Source organism: Pogona vitticeps, chromosome 2 (assembly GCF_051106095.1).
Source record: "Pogona vitticeps strain Pit_001003342236 chromosome 2, PviZW2.1, whole genome shotgun sequence".
Classification (NCBI taxonomy): Eukaryota; Metazoa; Chordata; class Lepidosauria; order Squamata; family Agamidae; genus Pogona; species Pogona vitticeps.
In genome coordinates, this window is record NC_135784.1 from 36,851,178 (window position 1) to 36,876,238 (window position 25,061).

The 25,061-nt window shown below is 42.0% G+C and overlaps 1 protein-coding gene and 1 long non-coding RNA gene across 6 annotated transcripts in view; one reads left to right on the forward strand and one right to left on the reverse strand.

The window, feature by feature from the left end:
• The window catches only part of LOC140704330 (uncharacterized), a 41,405-nt gene extending 33,530 nt beyond the window's left edge, over positions 1-7,875 (forward strand). The window contains exon 4 of the long non-coding RNA XR_013542799.1: positions 4,814-7,875. This is a non-coding gene — a long non-coding RNA (uncharacterized LOC140704330). The remainder of the gene's footprint in view (positions 1-4,813) is intronic.
• FHIT (fragile histidine triad diadenosine triphosphatase) overlaps positions 1-25,061 on the reverse strand; it is a 928,323-nt gene that overhangs the window by 60,582 nt on the left and 842,680 nt on the right. The gene's annotated exons all lie outside the window — the stretch shown is intronic.

The window sequence follows — 25,061 nt, forward strand, 5'->3', positions numbered from 1 at the left end:
TCCTCTCTCTCTCTCTCTTGTTCTGTTTTTTTTTTTTTAATTTTACAAACGAAGGGGAAAGTGGGGAGTCTCACTAATGTCTCAAACCAATTAAAATGCTTTCCTTCATGCTGACTCTGTAGCCCCTGAGATGGATCTATGAGCAAAAATAATAAAAGGCTGACAACTTCTCGCATATTAATTGACTGGAAACGATCAGGTATGCAACAAGGCTGCAGGGACTGGAAATGAGCAAGTTTCTACTACTCTGCCCAGCAAGATTTTAAGCTGTGTACATCACACGACTGCTTTAAATTAGAAGATTGATTAGTATCATCCATTTTGGAAAAAAAAACCTTGCAAAGCCTGGTCTCCAAAAATCTGTAAGCAAACTGATGTTTCCCAAAGGGCAAAAGGAATAAATTTTACTTGTCAGCTTTGCTGCAATCTATCTGTCTCTAACATGTATGGAACGGAAGACACTGAATGTAGCAGAATAAAAAATTACTGCTACAATTTCAGTTTTTGCCAGTGTTTATTTATTTCCAGTGGTCCCCAACTGTTTTTGGTCTGTGGACTGGCTGGGGTAGGCGGAGCACCCCTTGCGCTCGCATGCATGCATGAAAAAGTGCGCTCTCTCACACACAAGCATGCCCGTGTGAGCACCGCCCCACCATTTGTGCATACGCATTAGTGCAACTCTGCATGCGCATGACTGCCACTGTGCATGCGCAAATGGTGGTGTGGTGCTTGCATGGCATGTATGAGTGCACATGGGCAAATGGTGATGTGGCGCTTGTCTGGGTGTGTGCACACTCATGCGCATGTGTAAATGGTGGCACAGTGTTCGCAGAGGTGTGCTGGAGCGCGCGCACAGCCGCAAACGGGCTGTGCAGGGGTGAGTGCATGTGGAGGGGGGCAGGATGTCTGTCTTGGCGGCCTGGTCCAACTCAGGCCACGGACCAGCACCAGGCTGCAGACCAGGGGTTGGGCAACTCTGATTTAAACGATACCACTCTGATGGCAGAAAGTGAAGAGGAACAAAAGAACCTCGTAATGAGGGTGAAAGTTGTTGTTGTTTAGTCATTAAGTCTAAAGGCAGTGGAAGACAGGAGGGCCTGGCGTGCTCTGGTCCATGGGGTCACAAACAGTCGGATACAACTTAACGACTAAACAACAAAATTTATTTATTTGTGACATTTTTATACTGCGTCACTTAGTGAAAATTCACTACTCTGGCAGGTGGGGTCGTACAAAAAGAAATCAAACCCTCAACAGCCGCCCCTCTCCAAAAACAAATTCAAAAGGAAAGCAAATATAGTGAATGAAACTAATAACTAAATTATGGTGACAATTTTCTGTGACTGTTTTCTGTTTTCTAATCCATTGGTTAAAACCTAGAGGGAAAGATGTCCTTAAAAGCATCTTTAAACAGTACTTTTAAATTATTTATTGAAATTCTGGTGGGAGTGGGCCTGAAATATTTCCTATAGAAGACCATTCCAAGTGAGGGGCCACCACTGAAGAGGTCTGATTCCTAGTGGAAACTTTCCTCACCTCTCTCGGCAAAGCCACAACAGCAAGGCCTGAACGAGTTCATGGCAGTACTCTTTTAATTTTTCTACAGTACTACGGTCTTTTAATCCCATTACATTTTTGAGCCTTCTAAAATGGCCAGGACATGGGTGGGCAACTGTGGCCTTTCAGATTCTTCTAGCCTATAACACCCAACACTAGCAATCAATGGTGAAGGATTGTGGGATTTTCCATCCAAAAAAATATTCAGAGGGCCATAGTTGCTCACTTTGAGAGGAGGGCTATCTCCCGTTAGAGGAACATGTGGTACTGATATGCATCCACAGCCACAGAAAGCAAAAATGGAGTTTTGACCTCCATGAGCAACCTCCAACTTCTCTCCAGGATCAGCAATCCTATAATAATAGCAAGTGTACTCCTTATGTAGCTGTGAAAAAGAGGGCTGTGTCAGGTTTGCAAAAAGTATACAAATGGGGGGGGGGAGCCACAGGAGTGACACAAACAAACCCCAGCAGCCCAGCAAGGACAGCATGCTTATTCAGGATGTACAAGCACTGGGGCAGCTTCCTTTCCTAACAGGAAGTTAGGCCAAAGTTAGGCCATTGAAGCCTTCAAGTCAGGCTTTTTCTCCAAGTGAGCAAAACTGAGGGAGCTATAGGTTTTCACCTGTCAGGTGAAACACTTAGAATGGAAATTTCTGGAATGTGTAACCCAAAAAGTCTGAATAGCAGTTCCCTAACACTCAGTATGAACAGAATGCTTACTGATTTCCTAACTTGAGACCAACTTTCCCCTGCTCTGCACATTTTCACCAGAATATTTTAGCCAGGAAAGCTGTCCTGTAGGCCAGAGGTTCCCCAACCCCCAGTCCGACAGACCTCCTGCCCCACCCCCTGCACGTACTCACCCTCGCAAAGGCTGTTTGTGCCTACATGCGCGCTCATGTGCATGTGCAAATGATGGCATGGCGCTTGTGTGGGCACGGGTGCTCATGCGCATGCACAAACAGCGGCGGTGGCGTTCACGCATGTGCACAAGCGCATGTGTGCCCGCACAAGAACCGTACCACCATTCGCGCATGGATGCAAGCGCAGGGGGGCCCTGCCTTATCCAGCCGGTCCGCGGTCTGAAAAAGGTTGGGGACCATTGCTGTAGGCAGATCCCTTTCCCAGCAGATTGCTAGGCGACCCTGCTGGCACAAAGTTAATTTTGACGGCATAAGAGGATTTTAAAGAGGAGGCTTCTGCCTATTCACTTTTTACAGATAGCACCTCTTTGACCCAGGATTGTACTGCTCCTGATCAAGGGATACTGCTATTATCAGATGACCAAAATAGCTGAGTTTTAGAAAGAATTTTATTTTCTACTGTTAACAGATAAATATGGGATTCAGAAACCCTTGACAATCCAGAGTAGATCTGTCTTTCTCAAATCTAGCTCAAGAGTGTCTACACTGCCTGGTGGTAGTTCTCCCTGGTTTCACACTGCCATTTTGCCATCCCCACTGGAGAGGAAAGCAAGTGTGATTTTTTGCGATGAGATTCAGTTTGGTGGGGAAATAGCACTGTGTGACTAAAAAGAAAACTGGGAGGAGACCAGAAATAAAAACAACTGGATGCAATCTACGTATTATCATCACAGTGGATATGTTTAGGAAAGCAATGGTGAAAATACCTGTGCCTGTTTCTTCACACTGTCTCAACAGGTGAAAAACCTCAATGAGCTATTTTAACACCCAGAGAGACTCATTGCCTCCAGATCATTTCTGTCTGAAGAGCTCTGCAATTTCTAGAGTGGTCTTTTAGACCAGATGGGTGGGGTATAAATCAATCAATCAATCAAACAAACAAACAAATAAACAAATTCTATTAAAAATTTGAGAAATAATATATGCACGTGGATACAGACACAGAGCAAACACAGAAGGGGTGGCTGACAGTCATTTATTTATTTATTTATTTATTTATTTATTTATTTATTTATTTGATTTGATTTGATTTGATTTGATTTGATTTGATTTGATTTGATTTATGCCCCGCCCATCTGGCCTAAAAGGCCACTCTAGTTAGGAAAGACACGAGCCACTGATCAATTGACTTGAGACCTTGTAGGACTCATGGTGCAATAGTTAAACTGCAGTACTCCAGTCAGGATTCTGTACACAGCCTCAGCTCAATTCTGATGGGTTCAGATAGTTGACTTGAGGTTCACTCAGTCTTCCATCCTTCCAAGGAGAGTACCCAGCTTGCTGGGAGGCGAACAGTATGTGTAGCCTGCATAATCAAATTGTAAACGACCCAGAGAGTGCCTTGAGGGCTATAGAGAAGTACAGAACCAGCACACTTTTGCAAACGTTTCACCTTTTTGGCAATTATTGCAATTCAAGCAATGAGACAAATGTTGTGCAAAAAAATAAAATAAAAATTGCACACATTTTTCTCCCTGATGTGAGGCCTCTGTCGAATGTTCTGGGAGATGCCTTTAAGTTTCTTGTCCTTGCATGCCAAGACAGGCAAAACACCCATTTACATGCCTAATCTTGGAATTAATGTGGGGCCATTTAACTTTATGGCTTGGCATTCCTGGTATGACTGCAGTGTAGTGGTGAATGGAGCAACGGTGGGGGGGGGGAGAGGGAAGAAATGGGAAAGATGGAAGTCAGAAAAGAAGTGGGAGGGAGGTGGATGGAGAGAAAAAAGAGCCCAGAATAACTGTATAAAATAATTGCAGAATAGTTGCATAGACAAATAGAATACAGCATCCCTCCCACTTCTCTCCTTACCCAGTGATTGTCATTATAATAAGGTGCCGCACACAGGGACAGAGGAACAAAGCTATCTCTGTATGGTTACATAAACAGATTTTATTCAGTATATTCATATATATGTTTTTTTTGCACGAAACACAGCCTACTTGGTTACCCAAGTGAAAATGTGCCTTGAACAATGATGTTTTCATTAAGAAAAGCCGCAGTTCCAATTCTTATACAAAGTGCCGTTAACTTGGTCGGCAGCAGAGTCAGTACACTGCCGAGACTACATTTTTCACGATTGCCTTCTCAAATTGAGGGCACCCTACAGTGGGCCCTCAAATCTAAATCAAGTTTAAATAAGCCAATCCTAGAAAATAGGAGACAGTCTATTATAATCAACAGAGGAGATTTCTATTTACATTAGGAGGTCTTGGAGCTAGCATCATAGGAAATGGCGAGTTTTTATTATTATCCTGATCGCGCCGTGCCTTCTAGTCTTTATTAGAAGAAACTTGACATTTTAACATTTTATTCCCTCTGTTCCAGCCAACTCCCGCAGTGAATCTAACCTTTGCAGCCAAGAAAAGGCTTCATATCCAATACAAAGATGTCATATAGAAAGACTACATGAGCACAGCTGTAGTGACGGGTGTGTCAAGTGGAGAAGAAAAGAACGCGGGCACCTGATGTCGACACAAAATGTCTGCCACACAAAAGAAGGGGATGGAAAGTTTCCTCTTCCGTTGCATTTTGCACAATAGTTTGCAGCCGGGGTTCACCATATCCTGTCTTGCGTCCATAGATATCTGCTAAACAAAAGGACAACACAACTACAATGGGACTTTCGGACTGCTTATGCCACAAATCTCATAATTCTTCATTCTGGGAATTCTCCTTGACAGATGGACACTTAAATGTGGTTAATCTGAGAGACAGGTCCACAGTTGAAGGCTTTTAGGCTTACCTAGGTCTAACTCCACCCAGCTTCCTGTTCAAAAAGAATGTTCCCCAGATAGTACTGGAGGAGAAACCACTCTGGTTACCACTCTTTAAGGATACCAGCAAACTGGAGCAAGTTCAGAGGAGGGCAACAAGGATGATCAGGGGACTGGAAATCCAGCCCTATAAGGAAAGACTAAAAGAACCAGACATGAAAAGAAGACTGAGAGGGAGATATGGTAACACTTTTTTCAAACACAGAGGAGGGGCAAGTAGTCATCCCAGAGTACAGGACACATAATAATGGGCTCAAACTACAGGAAGGCAGATTTAGGCTGAATATCAGGAAAAAAGATGATGAGTACTCCAACACTGGAGGCATTCAAGAGAAAATTGGACAACTATCTGCAATGATCTGGATTCCTGCGTTGAATGGGGATTGGGATTGATGGCCTTCCAAATCAATTATTCTGTGATTCTATGATTTTCTGCCACGTGTAGCAAAGTAACGGCTTTCTTCGGATAATATGCAACTTGTCTTTAATAAGGGAGGGAGGAGGGGGTAAGCATTGTGTGCTGCGCTGCCTCAGGCAGCAAAACGGATGGGGCTATCCCTGAACCTGACATAAAAACACTCCTTGCTTCTGTCTTCATCTGCCATGCCTTGGACACAAGCAGGATACAGAGGAAACTCTGCAGAAATGGTAACAGCTACTTTTTTGGAATATCCCTTCCAGAGCACTCAGGCCAATAAAATATTCAGAGCCCTGCCCTGTCTCATTTCTGTTGCAAAAGGTATCATCCTTTCTGGAGAGAAGCCTTCAGAGAAAGTACCCTTTAAAAACAGATGCACAGATGAGGATGAAAAAAGGAGCAGCCCAGTTATAAATTATATGGGCATGAATTGTTACAAAAATTCCAGCCATCCAAACTGTCCCCATGCAGAAAATCAGACATACTACTTTACAATCCAACACAGCAGCTATATAATCATCAAATTACTTCAAACAAAACACATAGAGAGTTTGACAAATAGCAATCTTTACAAATTCCAGAGACCTGTATTCAACAGGGCTGTTTTTTTTTTCTTCTGCTGCTGCTCAGCCACACATTCCAATACGTTTTCTAATACATTTCCCTCCACAACACTCAAGCAGAGCAACACATGTTGCAGAATTGTTTAACTGTAAAATGTACAACCAGAAATCAAAAATGTCCAGCCTGCTGATCCTTTCTGTATTTTCAGCAGTTTAATGACAGCAGGGAAAAGCTGGCATTTGCCCAACATTGCCTACCTCAATGGTTTAGTTGCAAATTCTGAAATGCAAGGTCTCTCCACAGGACTTAAACACACAATACACGTGCTCTTTTCTTCCTAAGCGTGGATACAGACATATTCACATAATCCAAATTACAATTTAGTTGCAACTAAGGGGGGGAAGGCAGCAAGGATGTTGGCTAGTCTTTGGGTTTGAGTCCCAAGTCTGAGTCTTTGGTATTAAGTGCCAAGTCCAAGTCCCTATTAAAAACAAGTTTTCTTTCCCAGAAAAAAGGGAGGGGTGGGTCGGTTTCAAGTAGCAAGTTGAGTCCAAGTCACTAGAAACAAAACAAAACCAAGTCAAGTACAAGTTGAGTCACTGGTGCAATTTAAGACCGATTTGAACAATGAGTCCTGTGACTTGAGTCACCATCCCTGGAAGGCAGGAATCCATCTGGAGGGAAGAGAAAAGCTGCCAACAAGAGACCAGCCCACCACTTCTCTTGTATGGCATGCAAAGTTTCCTGTAAGCGCTCTCTCTCTCTCTCTCTCTCTCTCTGTGTGTGTGTGTGTGTATGTGTGTGCATGCCTCGACCTCCCTCTGTGCAGCTGTCTTCCCCCTCCGCTCAGTGATTGTGTCATGACAGAACCCAGCTCACGAGGGGGGGGAAGAGTCCCATGGGCGCTCAGGAGCAAAGTCACATGCAAGAGAGAGGCGGAGCCCTGCCCAGCGGAGTTGAAAGTTAGAGGGTACATTGATGGCATGTGAAATGTGGAAGGAGCTGCAACTGCCTTTGGTTACCTATTACCTCACCTTCACAGTTCTACCGTGCCCCCCCCCCTCCTCCTTAGAGAAAAGCAAAGTTTTCAAAGCAGCTAGATTTGTGAATTGCAGGATGGGTTTCAGCTGACATTCTCTGCACATGGACTGACAAAGACTGGGGCACCGAAAGCCAAGCAGCACCCAAGACATTCTAATCAGGATAAGCAAAGTGAGGGCAAGGCAACTCCCTCTGCTTTGGGTGGATTGCAAGGCCGGACAAGATCTCTGCCCTGTCCCAAGTACAATGATTTGGGTCTAAGCCACCTCAAGAACTGTATCTCTCTTTACGAGCCTACCCAGGTATTAGGATCCTCAGGGGAGACCTTTCTCTCGGTCCCACTACCCTCATGAATCCTTGGTTCTGACTTCTTAAGGATGATTCCTGGCTAGTGCTATTCGAGTTTAGGCTCTTCCTCGATCCGTCACTCAGACTCCTAGCAACAAGAGTTGCACATCTCTTTACACACACTCCTAACTAACCAATAATGTTCCAGCTTGATTAGTTCTAAAGCAAATCTTGTACTTTACTACGGACGGTTCAATATTTCTTGCTTACTATCATTCCAAGCTTTTTTTTTTAATCGATCGCATCACCTCAAGGCTATTAAGCTTATTAATTAAATGTTGCTCTTTTTTTTCCTGGTGAGTATACAAGGAGATAAATGTCTTACAAATAAACTCAGCCCTCGCAGACTACAGCAAATCCCACAATTTACAAGCCATTTATCTTTCCCCCCCTCCCCACCCAGAAAAAAAAGGGAGAAGTAATCAAGCCACCTTATGTGCCGATTACTGAACACGGAATAACAAGAGCTTCTTTTCTATCTCCGGTTTTGTAACAGAATCATTCCTGCTACAGTACTTTTTACCCTACAATTGGCTTTAGCAAGATGCTAAACAGATATGTGGTCATTTTAGAGCTGCAAGGTGATCCAGAGCTTGGAAATCTTTCCTTTGCTTAGACTACAATGCTCAGAATCCCCTTGCTAGCATACCCTTTGACCATAGTGGCTGGGGGATTCTGGAAGCTGTAATCCAAAACAACCTCTGGGTAATGTGGGCGGCATATAAATTGAATAAATAAATAAATAAATAAATAAATAAATAAATAAATAAATAAATAAATAAATAAATAAATAAATAAACAAATAAATAAATAAATAAATAAATAAATAAATAAATAAATAAATAAATAAATAAATAAATAAATAAATAAATAAATAAATAAATAAATATTTCCAGGCTCTGGCCACCTCTTTTTCATTTTACTGTTTAAAGCAGAGCAATCTTCTCTCATTCTCCAAGTAGCTTGAGATCCCCTAAAACATTCGAAAAACCCATGAGGCTGGATTCTTAAGGAGGAGGAGGAAGAAGAAAGAAAAATCAACAGAACAATGACCATTGTATGGAAGACAAATGGAGGGTAAAGATAGATACGATAGTGGAAGAAAACATATCAATAGAGGAATTTATGGAACAACCCAGAAAGGATGACTTGACAGAATGGCAGACATCACTGAAGGAAAAAAAAATATTAACCCATATTAGCCAGAACAAAGAAAGAAAAAGGCTTCCCAATTTGCGCTTATTACAAAGTAAACCAGCAAAAGATCTACTGAATTATGCAAATGCAGCCATCAGAACAATCCAAACCAACACACTAAAGGAAACAAACCAGATAATGTACAGCATAGCTACCATAATAACCATGGAACTTGGTTGCAAGCTGCCCCCCCCCCAAAAAAAACAACAACCAGAAAACTCTCCTGGTGCTCCAAAACTGAAAATTCAGCTGGAAAGAAAGATAAATTATGTGTAGACATTAGCAATTTAAAATACTTGATTCAGATCTTAAAAATGAAAACGTTATGTCTTTTGCATAACTGCTCAACAGGATTTCAGCTGTTGAGGGATATTATTATTGAGGCGGGATATTATTTACATCAGATCCAGATCCAGATCTGATGTAAATCCAGATCTGATGTAAATACATTACTCCTTCGTTGGAATCATATTTGGCGGTTTTGATGGCTTTGAATGCTGACAATACACTGCCGAGATTATTCTGAACATCTCATATCCCTGAACTGCTCCCATTTTACTCTTCCCAGTTTTAGAACTCCTCTGTTGGTGTTGTGGTTGTTTACTTAGGGTAAGGGGAGGGGTATTATCCAGATGTTCACAGAGAACACACATCCATCCCTGGACCTTTGAGGGCTACACCTGTGTCCCCACTCCCCTGCTTTAAAAAAAGAATGTACTGTATGTACTGGAAAAGCCATGTGCCCTCTAGGAGCCAAATATTTTAACATCTATGTCAACCTAGAGCTGGTGTGAGCCCTCTCAAAAGACGCAACATTGGTTTCTCATGGTAAAACATGGCAGAATAGGTTCTAGGGGGTGAGATGGGATCTAGGGTGAAATCTTCCTTCCAGGAAGTAGACTTCTCTGCCTACTACTGGACAAAGTGGTGAGCTGTAGAACCACAGGTGACAAGATGACAGAATTGGCAGAGAACTATTATATCTATATTGGTAACTAAACATAGATGCACAAACATTTGGGCACCAAATGCCATAATCTGGTGTGGGGCCAAGCATGTTTGTGTATACATACACACACACACACACACACACACACACACACACAGAGAGAGAGAGAGAGAGAGAGAGAGAGAGAGAGAGAGAGCTATTTGCAAGAATCTTCCAAGGTTTTTCTGAGCCAACAGGCTGAACATATACAAGAACCTGGAACCTTTGCCAGGATTTAGTATAAATGCTTGAAAAACGTTCCCTCTTTTAGGCTGACTAGTAGGATACTCACATGCCCCTCCATGTTAAAGCTCTCTGGGTGATTTCAGGGTCCCGAAAACAGACTGACAGAAGTAGCAGTGACAACAGGTACTATTGCTCCCCCCCCCCTTTGAATTATGTCCTGTCCTTCTTATTATTATTTATCATTGATTTTATGCATTCATCAGTGGCTTTTCTGCCCAGCAAGGTTCCCAAAATGGTATGCAATGGGACAAAAACAACAACAGCAACAAGAACAACAGCAACATAAAGCATTCTTTCGAACATGCAGAATAATACATTTCAAAGCTGGTCCTTAAATGTGAAATGAGGCAAGTCAGGATTTCATATCCTTAGGGAGGCAGGTGACCTTTCATATATCCTGGGTTCTACGTTATCATGGGCTATGTAGGTTCAAATCAGTACTTTGATCTGAGTACATAAACAAACTGCACTCCATTGCACTTGGATCAAGACTGGTGATATATGGTCTCTAAAGCACACAGATCAGTCAGCTGAAGTCCTGGATGGCTAGTAGCCTCCATCTAAATCAACAACAACCCTCAGACAACAACAAATTACAAATGACTAAAATCATGTGGGAATAAAGAGGCTCTGGGCCAGAAGGTCATCAAGAGTGGGATTAGTGCCCCATATTCACATTACGTAAGGCACAGGGCTAAATAGTATCCACAGGTTTCTAAGCTGTGACCAAAACTTCAATGAAATCACGATATTATAATTTCTTGTTTTTATTGTTTAGATTTCCCAGAAGTAAACCAGAGCTTGCAGCTTTACTTCCTGCCTTATTTCCCCAGAACTCTTAAGGGACTGCTTGAGTTTAATTGCATGCGAACAGTGAAAAGCAGCGACCGTGGCTGATTCGTCCAGAGGGGTGTCATAGCCTGGGTTATGCAAGCCCTCTTTAAAATGAGTTCTCTTCCTATGTTCCCATTCTCTCCCCCTCTCTTTCTCTCTCCCCTCCTCACAATGTTTTCCTGCTGATCTCTAGAACTTTTTAAGTTAATTGTAACCAGCTCGGAAATAATCCAAGTCAATGATCAAATTAATCCAGTTGATATCATTTCCTCTTCAGTATAGTGGTTATGTTAGTCATGCCACTACATGCAAGAAGAAAAGGTTCTGTGATGATTACAACCTTGTTGTGTTGTACTCTTGAATGCACAGAAGACAGCACAGTTGTTTTAGTAAAAATGAAAAGTCCGAAGTTTACAATTCTAACGGTGGAGGTGTTCCATACTGTGAAGTCCCCTTGTGTGTACAGATTGCATTTCAGCAAATATTCAAAATTAAGGAATAATTGGATGACCTCCCTTAACTGCAACAGTAGTACACATGTGGGATTTATGGAGATGGATAGAGGTTAGGGCCACCCATTCCTCTCTTGATGCTATTTTTAATCACTCTGCCATTCAGGGCTCTCCTTATATAATTAATAATGTCAAATCAGTTCTGACTTATGGCAACCCTTTTGCAGCATTTTCTAGGTATAGGATACTCCGAAGTGGTTTATCATTCCCTTCTTCTGGGGGTGCCTTGGGACTGAGCAGCTTGCCCAGGGCCACAAGCTGGCTAGTCTCCCAACAGCTGAACAGTTGAAAGCAACAGTTGAACTCCCAACCTCTCGCTGCACAGCCGAACTCAATGAGCTATGCAACCAGCTATATCTTCCCTACAATTTGGCATAATAGCTAATCATGATTCTGCTGTATATGGTAGATTTGTGTATGGGGCACTGTGTTCATTATCAGGATGTTTTGCTTCTCCCTTCTTCTTCTTCTTAGGTATCCTTCAGTCTCAAGAGACTATGGTAATGTGCTCTGAGCTGGAGTGTCCTCTCCAGAGCACGAAGCCTGGGTAGAATAATATGGAGGGTAGGCTGTTACCCAAGCAGGAAATCCCCCCTCTCCACATCGCTGAAATAGTCTAATGGAAAGGCAAGAGCCAATACAACTGGTTCCAGCCATGTCGCAGGAGTTGACAGAACGACATGAACTGCTTCCGGGACTCCGGCTCCAGATTTTGCCTCGAGGTTAACTCCTGAAGCCTTTTCCATCAGTGGATATAGCCACAAGGCAGTGGGAATCTTAGTTTAGAAAAGTCTTGTATCAGTTCTTTTGCTAATACTAGAGTTATAGCCTCTGGATATCTGGTAGCATAGTCCAATCCCAGGTAGGTGGGGCTCACAACGGTGAGTATTTCAGCTCACAACGATGAGTATAGAAATACTAAAAAAGATCAAATACCATAGCAAACACACACACACAAACACACAAAACATAAGCAACTCCAACATACACTCAAAGCAGTAAGGTGCAACTATCTATTTACAAACTCCGCACAGGGAGCCAGTCACTCAGTGAAAGCTTTTGAGATGAGAAAGGTCTTTACCTACTTGCAGGAAGACAGCAAAAATGGGCCAGCCTAGCCTCCTGTGGGAGGGCGTTCCACAACCTGGGAGCAGCCACAGCAAAAGCCCTCTCCTGTGTCCCTAACAAATACACCTGTCTGGATGGCGGGACTGAGAGGAAGGCCTCTTCTGATGACCTTGACACCCAGGTGGGCTCATAAAGGGAGATACGTTTCTTGAGATAGTTTGGACCCAAGCCATTTAGGGCTTTATAGGTTAGAACCAACACTTTGAATTGATGTCATCTTCCCTGTCGTCTTTAATGCACACATACACAGTTTTTATTTTGTTTATCTCTGTGTGGTTGTAAGTCACAAAATGACATTTGTGTTAGGAACAGTTATGGTAGTGAATATAAGCAAGGGGATAGATATCAAATAGATAAATGGATGGAAGTAGTGCTGGGAGGAGAGATTGTATTAGGGTCAGAGTCTAGCATGCTTTTTTGGGGGGGGGCAGAAAAATACACGATTGAGGGAAAACCCTGCTCAAGGTTGTTAGCTGTTGTCTGTTTTCAGTGATGAGCAAACTCTCCTGGCAGAGTAGCAGCAGCAGCTGCCAGTGGGCGGGGTGACCTACACATTCTGCCTTTTCCCTTAGAGTTAGGGCATAGGTTCAAAGACTTTCTCCAGCCAATCCTAGTGGCGATTAGGTAACCAGCATCCTATCTGAATTATTTCAACATTCTGTGTAATCATGCTATGTTAATAAAATGACTTCTCAGGGCATTGTCTTGGAACTCCGCTGGTTCGTACATCTGTTGTCAACACTTCTTTGCAAATTCTCTAAATGCTAATTGCTTTCCTAATTGTTGGTGATCACCCACATCATTAGCCCTTCTTTGTTCCGTGATCACCTACACCCTATAAACACCACTTTTTAAATAATAATAAAGTATTATTATTATTATTATTATTATTATTATTATTATTATTATTATTATTATTATTATTATTATTATTATTATTATTAGTATTAGTAGTAGTAGTAGTAGTAGTAGTAGTAGTAGTAGTAGTAGTAGTATTATTAGTATTATTAGTATTATTAGTACTACTACTACTACTACTACTACTACTACTACTACTACTACTAATAATAATAATAATAATAATAATAATAATAATAATAATAATAATAATAATAATAATAATAATATAGTAGTAGTAGTAGTAGTAGTAGTAGTAGTAGTAGTAGTAGTAGTAGTAGTAACAACACCAGGCACAGTCAACATAAAAAAAAGATTGACTGGCATTATTTAACAGATACAAGTTTTAACCAAAAACCTAAGTATCTTAAATATCGGTCCCCTTTTTAAAGTTCCTTTTCTTTTCAGTAGGGTATAGAGAGTTTTAAATTAAATAATTATATATTGATCTTGCAAGTACTCCCATGAGGAGCTTGAACATTGTTGAAAGACATGTAACTGGTCGATTTGGCCTTTTATGATCTTCAGAATGTGTGGCCTGTTGTCATACAATCTTCAGTTGCAGAATTTTGAACTAAGTTGCACTGCTATACATTGATGGAGACTTGTTAAATGCTTTAATCAAACAGCTCATCTGGACTAGGTGCACTCCAGTTTTTCACAACCTTTACTTGCCTCTTAATCATTTCAGTTGTTATTACAATATCATCCATATGTTTTCCTTGAGTTTCTTTACAAATGTCTTTAATCCATGAGGCTTCTTTGTTATGTTCAAATGGGCTTTCCCATATTTCTTTACAAAATTCTAGAGCATCATCTTTACACAGGCCCAATTCCTTTTGCTCTGCATTTTCTCCTAGTGATGTATAGAATAATTGTTGGTTATTTCGAAATTGTGTGTTTTCTCTATATTGTTTCAAGCGTCCATCATATATTTCAATTTTCTTTGCTGCCACTGTTGTTGTTTAGTCATTAAGTCATGTCTGACTCTTCGTGACCCCATGGACCAGAGCATACCAGGCCCTCCTGTCTTCCACTTCCTCCCAGAGTTGGGTCAAATTCATGTTGGCAGCTTTGGTGACACTGTCCAACCATCTCGTCCTCTGTTGTCCCCTTCTCCTCTTGCCTTCATGCTTTCCCTGCCTTCACACTTTCCCAACATCAGGGTCTTTTCCAGGGAATCTTCTCTTCTCATGAGATGGCCAAAGTATTGGAGCCTCAGCTTCAGGATCTGTCCTTCCAGTGAGCACTCAGGGTTGATTTCTTTAGAATGGATAGGTTTGTTCCCCTTGCAGTCCAGGGGACTCTCAAGACTCTCCTCCAACACCATAATTCAAAAGCATCCATTCTTCAGTGGTTGGCCTTCTTTATGGTCCAGCTCTCACTTCCATACATCGCTATTGGAAAAATCATAGCTTTGACTATGCGGACCTTTGTTGGCAAGGTGATCTCTCTGCTTTTTAAGATGCTGTCTAGGTTTCTCATTGCTTTCCTCCCAAGAAGCAGGGGCTGGTTACTTGGCAGTAAATTTTGAGGTTAACTGAGTCATCCTCTCTTTAAAGCCATGAGACATCAGGAATAAACAGACTCAGGAAGGTCTTCCAAGAGGAATAAAACTGGCTGGTGTCGGGTTGTAATTCCCAGCAAGGCACCAGGTGAGAATTGCACTTAAAAGTTAGAGACGGTAGCAGAGGAGGGACCTGCCTCTGCTGCAGTTTCAATGATATGGGTTGGTTCCACTTCAGTGCATTTGGTGAATTAATTAACACAGCTGTGATGCAGCAGCTTACCAATCACTTTGGGCTTAAAAACACACGCTAAAAGATTCATTGATTGATTGATTGATTGATTGATTGATTGATTGATTGATTGATTGATTGATTGATTGATTGATTGATTGATTGATTGATTGATTGATTGATTTATAGCCTCTCTTTCTCCTTAAAAATGACCCAAAGTGGCTTACAGTGTTAAAAAGACAATACTTAGAAGGTAAAAACAATAAGTATAGAAATTATTAAACAAGTATTATATTAAAAACATTAAATAAAATCAATACTAAATACTAAAACACATTTAAAATAACAGAGCATTAAAAAACCCCTCTCAGACCACCAGTCATTAACGAAAAATCTGTCTAAAAAAAGATCTTTGCCTTCCTGCAAATCCCCAATTATACCGATTCTTTTCATGCCTCTATTGTGCCAATAAATTTTTTTCCAGTGGTCAGCCCCCTCTGTCGTTTAAAAGAAATTACAAAAGTGATATATCAATAGAGTGGTATGAGCCTTCTCTCCTCCTCCCCCTTTCACTTCCCTCCTTTACTCACATATCCCTTTTCCATATTGCCCTGCACAACTCTCCCTTTCAGTTCATGGCTTTCATTTTTCTTTTGATTTATAATAAGTGTTAATATTACGATGTTTTAAACGATTTTTATAATATTTTTAATATCATGTTTTATCATGTGTGTAAGCCGCCCTGAGTAGACTTTGTCTAGGGGGGCAGGGTAAAAATCTAATAAAGTTTTCTGTTTTGTACAGTATGGGGGGGAAGTGGGTTTTAAAAGACAGGCAAAGTATTGTGAAGAGCAGGGTTAAAAAGACAGAGAGAGGAGACTTAACGCTGTGCCCCTTTCTTTACAATTCAAAGCAGGAAATGCCCCTTTCTCTGCTCACTCTCAAGGGGAGGGGGAAGGCTGTCTCCTTCTTAATAAATGATTCCTGTTCTTTTTGTGGTGCTGATGGCAGCTGTTACTAGCGATGTACTGAGATCCCTTTAAAAAAATTGAAAAGAAGGGTACAAGCGCAGTGGCCAAAAAATGGCCACAATGGCCAAAACCACAATCCCTTCACAAAGAAAATAAATCAACAGCAACATTCACACACACTGAAACAATAAGGGATAGATCATCAGTGCAATTTAAACCCACTCTCCTGGCAAGGAGGGCATAAACCTATTGCTGGGGCAATGGAATTGGTGTTAGCCATGTATTAGCAAAGCGTGCTGCTTATATACCTCCCCATAGTGCTTCAAGCACTCTCTGGGTGGTTTATAAGTTAATTATGCAGGCTACACATTGCCCCCCCCCCCAGCGAGCTGGGTACTTATTTTACCGACTTTGGAAGGATAGAAGGATCAGTCAACCATGAGCCGGCTACCTGGGATTGAACCCCAGGTCATGAGCACAGTTTTGGGTGCAGTACAGCAGTTTAACCACTGCGCCATGAGGTGAATGAAAATTTTGAAACAATCCAAATAAAAGCCAAAAAGGTTTAATTTGGGTTCTTTAGCAGGCTTGTAGATGAAGGGCCTTTTTGGCAGCTGCCCCCAGACTATGGAATGCCCTCCCGACTGAGATTTGTCTGGCGCCGACACTGATGACATTTCAGCACCAGGTCAAAACCTTCCTGTTCCAGAAGGCTTTTAATTGAAATAATATCAGCTATGGATCCTGATGGCAATTTTTAGAATTTATATTTTAATTGCATTTTAATTGTTTTGACTTTTTATTGTATTTTAAATGATGTAAGCCGCCCAGAGACCTTTGGGTAGAGTGGGCAGCATATAAATTAACTAACTAAACAAATAATAAATAAATAAATTATGTGTTCATGTTCATCTTCATCTTTCTGATGCTCTGGTAGACATGACTCACCATCTTTTCACCCTTCTTGTGTTGCTGAGTCAGAAGGACTAAGTGCCTGGAGGACTTTACTAACTTCATGGATGCTTAATTTTCCCCCCAGTGTTCAATAAATTGGCTGTGTTACTCTAGCAAGCATGAGGTTTTAATCAGTTCCTCTCACCTTCAGTTTCTTGTTGACAAAAAATTCCCAATAAAAACGGCAAAGGAATGCTGGTTTGGCATGTATCACAATATGAGTGGAACTGCTGGTGAAAACATGTGTGATAAACATACGAGCAGTGAGTGTACATGAAGATAACTATGACATTTCACACTTTCCAGTAAATACGCATGCATGCACAAATATGAAGATTCATACTTTGAGTCAAGGTCATGCATAAGTTGAGGCAAAGCAGAGGATTTAATCTAAATCTGTGGAGACTCATGCATATTCTGTAGACTCCAGAGAGTTGCATATGCAGGGTCATTTATCTAAGCAGGCAACTTTGCTTACTGCGCATAAAGCACAAGTACCTACCACAGCAAAAGCAGAAGGCAGGAAGTAATCTTAGCTGCAGTGGAGTTTGGTAGATAAAGTACACTTCCCATATGGCAGTCAGTGTTGAAGCATGATTCTACAGCGCAGCTCCACTTCATACGTTATTGACAAAATTCAACACAACAGACATCATAAGCCATACATTGGAGAAACCAATAACGTAAAGGGAGCATATGATTAAACTAGTAAATCCTAGAAGACAGAATGTCAGCAATACAGAAAGGGAAATGTGTGTGATAGGAAAGGGACTCAGTGCTACTTTAGCGATCTGCAGAAGGAAATCATAATGTAAGGGAACACTGGTAAGGCCTAGAAAGACATGGGGATGCAACTGCACATGCCAGAAGCAAGACAGGAAAAATATTCACACTACGAGTGCTATGGTAGCAGCCAAATAATATACTATAGCTAGGCAAATAGAGAAGAGAATGGAAGCAAGCAGGGATGCTGTTGTTATGTGCTGCCATATCCTTTCCAATTCAGGTTGACCCAAAAACTGAGAGATGTTGAAGCAGTGGCTTACCATTAGCACCCCCGACCCAGTGGGTTTCAATGGCTAAGCTAAACGTTGAACCCAGGTCTCCTGAGTCCAACTCCAACACTCTTTTTGCTCCAGCACACTGACCCTCCCCCTGCAACAAGTTCCCGTGCCAGTTTATAAGAAGGAAAATTTGCAAATAAAAAAATTGAATGTGGAACAGCTTGCCTACCGATGTTGTGGGCGCCCCATCGCTGGAGGCTTTCAAGAAAAGATTGGACAGCCATCTGTCTGGGATGGTATGAGGTCTCCTGCCTTGGGTGGGAGGGTTGGACTGGAAGACCTCCGAGGTCCCTTCCAACCCTATGATGATTCTATGAATGAATCTGTATTTATTTTTAATATGCCATTCACCCTTTGTAATACAAAGTATAAAAGAAGTCAGCAGAATTTTTAAAAACAAAACAAGCAAACGTAAGGAAGCATTAAAGTATGGAAGACTGAAAAGCATTTAAAAAAAAAAAACCCTAGCACCAGCATGCCATTAGAACCTACACTCGTTCTACATTTTTGGGGAGAGAATTCCATAGTAGTGTGCCACCACTAACAGGGTCTGGGTTTGGCAGTGAGATGATGGGCACAAAGGAAAAACGGAACCCGTTACCAAGGTGGTACGGAGCTGATCGTATAACCTAATATGTTTAGAAACCCAGAGGTCTCTGCAAGTATAAACCCAACTGTTTTTCTTACCAAACATTTATGTAGCTCCAATTATACGAGACACCAGAGTCTTCTGTTAGTAACATAACAAGAGATTAGAAATAGTTTTTAAAGACACTACTCATTCAAAATTCAAACACACACACACACAACACACAGATGACCATGCAGGAAAATGGGACCTGGCACTAATGTCTCACATGTATACAGATCTGAACATAAAGTGAGGTTCAGGGAATTTAATTTCTTTTACCAGCTGCTCCCCAAATCACCCCACTGTTAGCTGGCAATAACCGGAAATTTGAGAAGATATAGTTGCTGAACACCTGCTCTTAATTCAGCATCAGGTGTTTAATTTTAAGCACCAATAAATCACAAAGTTGTGTGTTTTTCCTATGAAGGCTGCTCCTTCATAAGTAATGAGACAACCCTCCTGAGATTTAATGCCAAGTGGTTATTATTTGATGACATGAATTTCAAAGCCTGGCCCTTGTTGTGTCATTTCTGAGGGCTGTTTAATATATGTGTGCCACAGAAACCATTGGATAGCTGCGTCAACAGAGACAGGTCTGGTTGTGAAATGGAGCTGGGGGTGGGTGGGTTTGAGATTATTAAAATGATACAGTATTTTTTTAAAGCAGCAGCAGCAACAACAACAGCTTCTTCAGATGAAAAATAAAGCAACCTGATTGATTTATATGGAAAATGGCTTGGGAAAAAATATATTTGCATATGTAAACAACTCCTGAATTTAAAAACAACTCCACAGGCAAACAGGAGGAAGCTGATATGCATCGGTGAAAGCGTTTGCTTTTCAAATAAAATAACTCATAATCTGACCTTTGGAGATGATTGTGAAAGGGCATTAAAGCATCATGAGCTGAATATAATTCAAACGGCTTAGTTCTATAAAACTGTTAAAGAACCGAGATCTAGGTTCAAAGTTACTTCTCCCCCCTGCTTGCTTAAATAATTCAAGCCACTCACCTTCACCTTGAGGAAACCTGTAACCACAAAGCCTATACATGCAAATATATCTTCACTCCCACACTTAAGATGTAACAACATTCCTGCATAGGAAAGTGACATTAGCATAAAGCTTGTACAGTAGAGATGGGCACAAACTGGAAAACTAGTGGTTCGTGATGGTACGTGGCTCATGACCACCCACCATGAACGAACAATTACAAATCCCCCCCCCTCGAAAAAAGAGCCAGTGCATATATATTTTTCAGGTTCATGCTGGGGAGTAGGGCTACCTGGTCCTGCTGCCTCCACCTCCTCTGCCAATACCACAGGCCACTGGTGCCATCTTCAGAGGCAACGGCAGGCTCCTGGCTGGGAAACTGGGCCTACTGTCTCTGCAGATGAGCCCATCTATCAGCTGGATGAATGGCCAACACACAGTGGCAGAGACAGAAAGACATGAACGACCCATGTTTTTCACGGAAGCACCCCATGCTGCTCCCTCCCAGATACTACAACCTCCATAAAACCTACTGTTTCTGCTTCTTGATGAAAATGCCAGCAAAGAGCACTTTTATCACTAGAACAGTTCTGTGATATCTAGCTGGCCCCACCCTTGGCACAACCGGCGGTTAGACCGTCCTCCATACCCATACCCATAGGGTCCGGATTAAATCCAACAGGGTGTTTTTTTTGTTTTTGCAACTGTGGAAAGGGAATCAAAAACTGCAGGAGTTTGATCTACTCCTCACTGGAAGGACAGATCCTGAAGCTGAGGCTCCGGTACTTTGGCCATCTCATCAGAAGAGAAGGTTCCCTGGAAAAGACCTTATTGATGTTGAGAAAGTGTGAAGGCAAGAGGAGAAGGGGTTGACAGAGGATGAGATGGTTGGACAGTGTCATCAAAGCTACCAACATGAATATGACCCAACTCCGGGAGGCAGTGGAAGACAGGAGGGCCTGGCGTGCTCTGGTCCATGGGGTCACAAAGAGTGAGACATGACTAAACGACTAAACAACAACAAAAAATGATTCGGGGACAAAATTAAACACTTGCCCCTGCACAGGCTGATCTAGGCCTCAAGCAAGCTCCACTGCAGCCAGTGAGTTCTTGCAGTCCTTGGTTTGTTTATTTATTCATTTATTTAATTTTATTTAAAATATTTTCTCCTTACAACAGTCAGAAGACAATATCTGCGTTAGTAAGAATGAGTACACAATACTAAAACATCCCATGAATACAAAACGGAATAACAGAAGCAACACCAAAACACATTCAATGCTGTATAAGGTACAACAATCGATTTTGAAAGCCTGTCTCAGCAGCCTTTCACTCAGGGAAAATTGGCTTGAAGAGAGAGGTCTTTGCCTGCTTGCGGAAGGACAGTAAAGATGGGGCTAGTCTAGCCTCCTGTGGGAGGGAGTTCCAGAGTCTGGGAGGAGCGACCAAGAAGGCTCTCTCCCATCTCCAAAGCAAACACACTTGCGAAGATGGCGGGACCGAGAGGAAGGCCTCTCCTGATTATCTTAACATTTGAGCAGGCTTATTAATGGAGATACAGTCCTTGAGATAGCTTGGGTGGATCAGCTTGGATGCCCTCAGTGAGGGCAGGGCTCTGGGTTTGCCCGTACTGAGACAGAGGAAGTGTCTTCTATTCCTGGAGGCACTGCTGGCATTCTTGCTGCCTGCTTTGCCTCCAGCTTTATCTTTGGGTTGGTTTTAAGCCAGTGGGATCTGATGCTGGTTAGCAATGGTGGCACTGGTGTCGAGGCCAGTAGCAGCAGCTCAGATAAGGTCTCTTAGGTACACTGTCTTGCCACTGAGACACACAGGGCTTGAGAAGGAACCCTGGAGAGTGTCCTTGCAGTAAATGTAGTCTCAGTTCCCCTCAGGCTCTGGTACCGCCTCCATGCTGAAGGCCTCATTGTCCCCTCTTCTCCAGGTTCAGAAGACTCTCCTCCCTCAGGCAGGTACCCCTCATCTTATCTTCCTCCATCTTCCCTCCCAGCACATCCCTTCTGGCCCCTAGCTGAAGGGTGGCTTCCTCCTCTTAGACCATCCTGTCCCACGCCCATCTCAGCTGAAGCTGTATCTGGATCCTGGGAGTCTTGCTTGGGTGTCTGGAATGGTGGCTGCCTCACACACCCTTCCTCCAAATCACTGGTGAACTCTATACAGTAAAAGCCGTCCTCTGTGTAGCAGCTGTCATTTGCAATGCTACAGATCTTCACTTATTCCCCCATTTTCACTCCAGAGATAGTGTGGGAAAAAATGCACTTTTTAAAAATCTCCTTTGCGCTTGTCTGTTTGCCCGTCTCTCCCTCACACACATCCATCACACATATACGTACAGAGACTCATATATATAAATTTAAACTGTGAACAGGATTTAGACAAATGCCAAAACACTAGGCTGGAGCGGTTGTGCTAACCCAAGCCTGCCAGTTTGGAGAAAAAGGGGTCTAGGGTGGTTATGTCTGCAATGATTGATTGATTGATTGATTGATTGATTGATTGATTGATTGATTTGATTTGATTTGATTTTTACTCCGCCCCTTTTTTTTAATGCAATGTGATGAAAAGTTGGGAAAGACAGAGAGCAAATGAAAATATAATGAACACATGGAAGTGGCTTGAGATGGTGTTAGTGAAGGAGAAGATGCACTTCCACCACACCTCTGCCCCATGAAGTCTAAAGACCTCTCCTGTACGTCCCAACTGCTGTGGCTTTTGTGGGGAGAGGGTTTGTCTCTGAGTGAGGTCACAGGGCTGTACAGTCCTGTGCAGCTGCTCTCAATGACATGCAGCTTAGTTGTCAGGTGAGGATAAAAGGAAGGAGAGGGATGTGGAAAGGAACAGATTGAAGTAACATCACCTACCCACTCGGTACAAAGGGCACCCATTCCAAAACTGATAGGAAGGAAAGAAGGGAGGAAGGGAATGCTCTGTTTTAGGACTCATCATTGTCTAGTCGTTTAGTCGTGTCCGACTCTTCGTGACCCCATGGACCAGAGCACGCCAGACCTTCCTATCTTCCACTGCCTTCCGTAGTTGTGTCAAATTCATCTTGGTTACTTCGATGACACTGTCCAACCATCTCATCCTCTGTCGTCCCCTTCTCCTCTTGCCATCACACTTTCCCAACATCAAGGTCTTTTCCAAGGAGTCTTCTCTTCTCATAAGATGGCCAAAGTACTGGAACCTCAGCTTCAGGATCTGTCCTTCCAGTGAGCACTCTGGTTTGATTGCCTTTAGAATTGATAGGTTTGTTCTCCTTGCAGTCCAGGGGACTCTCAAGAGCCTCCTCCAGCACCACAATTCAAAGGCATCAATTCTTCGGTGGTCAGCTTTCTTTATGGTCCAGCTCTCACTTCCATACATCACTACAGGAAAAACCATAGCTTTGACTATTCGGACTTTTGTTGGCAAGGTGATGTCTCTGCTTTTTAAGACTGTTTTAGGACTACCACATCCTTAAAATGAATGGTGCAGTGTAATTCCCCCCACAGCAACCCACCCTCCCAAATCATAGCCATTTGGGGTTTCCCATTCAAGTGAATTGGCGGTCTAGTTTATTTGGAAGCACAGAAATACACAGAGACAGATAAGACTGGAAAATATATTTTCTCCTTTTAGACAGGATTTTTCACTTTTTGAAGAAACTAAGAATGATTTTCATACATTCATTCATAACGGGGTCAATACAAATCATTATAATGATAAGCTTCATTAGAGTCCATAATGTTACCTTAATGCAAGAATACTAATAGAGTTCTCCTGGAAGTTTTCCATGAAATTAACATTGTTGGATTTTTTTAGCGGCTGACTTAAAAGAGCATTTTTATTAACTCAACTAATAATGGAATTAAAGCCTATTAAAAGCATTAGAAATCATGTAAATGGCAGAAGTATCTGATAGTTAACCAATATTTAAGGAACCTTTTAAAACTAAAAGAAAAATGCTACCTCTTAGTTAACAATATGAACCGGACTTACCAAGATAGCTTCCCTCTCCAAAGCTCATACAAATCAGTAACTCCTGTACACGTTTAAGGATAATGGGGCACTCACATGAGGCCTCAGGCTCTGTAAACTACGCTGTGTGGCAGGCTTTCAGAATGATACCCTCCAGTATCCAGCAAATGTCTGCCGCAGGTGACCACTGGTGGAAAGTATTCAATACTCATAATACTTTTGAAATATGAGAGTGAAAGAAGGAATCAGAGAGAGGCATGGCATAACTTGCAAAGGAAATCACTAGGGGAATCACACGTATAGTATCAGTCCAGTATACACCCACTGGACGACTACATTCCCTGGTGCATTTATGCAGAAATTCAATTAAATTTAGAGTTTCTGTTAATGAGTATCTTCCCCATAGAAATGGTAACAAGGGCAGAAATTGTAATGGTTTCAATGTTCCAGAAGTGAACATCATTGGGCTTCCTTGTGCAGATGAACTACTACCGCTATCATTCTTCACCATGGGCATTACTGCATGGAGAAAACAGGAACTGGCGTTCAACAACATCTGGATCCCTATATATTCCTAATCCCTCCGACATTTTAAAACTAGACAGAACTAAAACAAAGGTGCCTCCATAATTGCAACTATTCAGCAAGAGGAAAACGGGGAGAGGGGAGAAGATCTGTCTTTCCTGTTCCACTGAATGATTGCTGATTTCTTCTAGGTTTTATATATTTCTATGTAATTTCTATATTGATAATATGTACATAACAATAACTGTGTGCTGTCAAGTCAGTTCCAACCAATGGTGACCCTTTTCAAGGTTTTTTAGGTAAGGAGTACTCAGAATTAGCTTACTATTCCCTTCTTCTGGGGGCAACCTGGGACTGTGCAGCTTGCCCAAGGCTACACAGGCTAGTTCTTCTGAGGTACATAGTGGGAGATTGAACTCCCACCTCTGGTTCTGTAGTCAGATACCTAATTCATTGAGCTATCCAGCCAGCAATAATATGTATAGTGCTTTGAAATATATTTTAGGAGTTTTTTTTTTTAAATCTTGCCACTGGAAGGGAGAATAAAGAGAGAGAGAGAAAAATCAAGTCTAAATATCTAAATTCTAAATGTTCATTCCCAGTACAGTACTAATAAGAAATTGCTTGGGTCCATAACGAATTTGATATTTAACTCAGGAACAGACCCTCAGGGAGAGTCCTCAAAACATGGCTTAGTTGCTCTCATATTTGGTGAGGGGTAAGTGTTCTGAGGAGAGTGGACATTTTGGTCCCATGAGACAGCTTATGGCTGAA